General features: G+C 44.1%; 1 pseudogene; it reads left to right on the top strand.

The window, feature by feature from the left end:
* Window positions 1-979: 979 nt before the first annotated feature.
* Window positions 980-1,097, top strand: LOC124617078 (annotated as a pseudogene).
* The last annotated feature ends 1,399 nt before the right edge of the window (window positions 1,098-2,496 follow it).

Below are 2,496 nucleotides of genomic sequence, written 5' to 3'. Positions count from 1 at the left end.
GCCACCAGGGCGCCCTGCTTTTTGCTGCGATAGAAAATCATTGGAAATTATCTATCTTGCGAGCTAACATCCCCAAAAATATCCGGGCTCACATGCGGTTCCTCTTCGTCGAAATGCCTTCGCTTAAACTGGCCTAGGGGTTGGACAGCACGCGTCGCATTACACGCCCGCAATTACACACTTGTGACCCTTCTGTTAAATTGTCTCGCTGATGGCAAGTTTGCGAAATAGAAAGTTAACGTAACATATAATAAAAGTAATAATAATATCGGGAACTAAATTAACGACCCATAAACGATGTAGGCCACCCAGTTCAGATTTGTTTAGAGTAATATTTATTCAGAAAGCAAACTAATAGCGAAAGTGGTCGTATTTAGAGTTACTGTTACACTCGAGCGCATATCCATTTGACACAGTTCGATCATTCACAATCTCATCACGAATTAAAAGTTACCTACACGAAAAGTTAGTTCACACCAGTCGCGCGGCTGCTCACCGCTCAGAGACTAAGTCCCGCGATACCACACAACGCGAAATTTTCTAAGTCGTTTCACTTCCTAGCTGCCTAAAGACCGACTGTCCGCTTTCGCGTCTGCACCAGCACTGCCCTCTGCCCGTCCCCGGCCGCGTTTCCCGCGCGCCGAATATCCTCGCTCAACTGACTAAGGCAGTTTCCTGTCCTGAAGCCGCCCATCTGATTGGCTGCAGCTTATTCTACATTATTTTATTTTTTAACGTACTTAAATAATTAAAGTTTGATCACTTTCACGTTCTAAATAAAGTAACAATAATATCCATTACATAATAAACGTTAAATTCTTTTACATAAAACCAATACAATTTCCTTCTTAGTTTTTTTTAGAATGCCACGGCCAGTAGCCTTGCACTAATGTCCTTCCTGATAAATAAACAAAGAACAAAAGCAACTATTATGAACTAAACTTTTACAACAAATATTCTATTACCTAATGGTTCAATAGCCAACGGCTTTGCCGCAGTAACAACACCGGTTCCCGTCAGATCACCGAAGGTAAGCGCTGTCGGGCTGGGATAGCACTTGGATGGGTGACCATCTGGTCTGCCGAGCGCTGTTGGCAAGCGGGGTGCACTCAGCCCTTGTGAGGCAAACTGAGGAGCTACTTGATTGAGAAGTAGCGGCTCCGGTCTCGGAAACTGACATACGGCCGGGAGAGCGGTGTGCTGACCACATGCCTCTCCATAGCCGCATCCAGTGGCGCCTGTGGGCTGAGGATGAGACGGTGGCCGGTCGGTACCGTTGGGCCTTCATGGCCTCGTCGGGAGGAGTTTAGGTTTTAATGATTCAATAAGGTGTCATGCTGTCATCGTTCAATGTGTTTTGTGTGGAGGAAAGGATGAGCTGATGCTTAACTGAAAATAATGATAATTTAAATTTATTATATATCTTAAACAAATGAAGTTGATATTTACATTTGTCATTTTAATGATACGCTTCATATGAAATGTCGATCGTTAAGTTCGACTAAAGCGTTCAGATTTTAGCATTCAGGTCTTTGTTAAAACTTGTTAATTTCACTTTGACAGTAAATCCTAAACTACTACAGATATGATCAATATTCAAGTTTTATTGGGATCAGCATGAAAATTTATGAAGTATGGTGGATTAAAATAACAGTTTGTTAGTTCCCTAAACGACTACAGAATTAAATAGTTTTCATAAATGTTTCCCTTTATGGCCGATCTTAGAACCGCCATATTTAACACTTCTATGATTCCCTGGGTTTTCCTATGACATAGGTTCTCGTCTGTTTCACTCGCACACTGCAGCGCTTAGGTCTCAATAGATAAGACCGAGCGAGGTGGCGCAGTGGTTAGCACTCTGGACTCGCATTCGGGAGGACGGCCATCCTGATTTAGGTTTTCCGTGATTTCCCTCAATCGCTCCAGGCAAATGCCGGGATGGTTTCTTCGAAAGGGTACGGCCGACTTCTTTTCCTAATCCGATGAGACCGATGACCTCGTTGTCTGGCCTCCTCTCCCAAAACAATCCAACCCTCCCAGTAGACGCCTGTGAGTTTCCCCATCACGTGGTGAATCTGCGCCCTTTGTGGCACACGGTCTTTGATGACAGGGTTCGTTTCACAATTGCTGAAGGCTGACTCCCTCGGCCACATACTTAACTGAGAGCGAAATGCTCGTTAACTCACAATCTCCTATACAAATCACGTAAAGAACCTAAGACTCACCTGCAGTCGAGATCTTTTTCTCTGATCATTTCAAAAATCGGCTGTTAATTGTTGTTTGGGCCGGAGTTTTTCTTGAAATAAACGAAGTTGTGGCATTCGGAGGAACAACCTACTTGAAAATTAGGAGGTACAATGATACTCTGACTGCCATTGCCCACAGCTTGGGCGCGGCAACTATCAGATTTCGATTAGTGTAATGATGGCAGGAGCTATCCAGCCCACTCGCTATCAGCTTAACTAGGAGTACAGTATGAGCACGAAACTGCGGAAG

Source organism: Schistocerca americana, chromosome 5, assembly GCF_021461395.2.
Source record: "Schistocerca americana isolate TAMUIC-IGC-003095 chromosome 5, iqSchAmer2.1, whole genome shotgun sequence".
Classification (NCBI taxonomy): Eukaryota; Metazoa; Arthropoda; class Insecta; order Orthoptera; family Acrididae; genus Schistocerca; species Schistocerca americana.
This window is presented reverse-complemented; position numbering and strand designations above follow the sequence as displayed.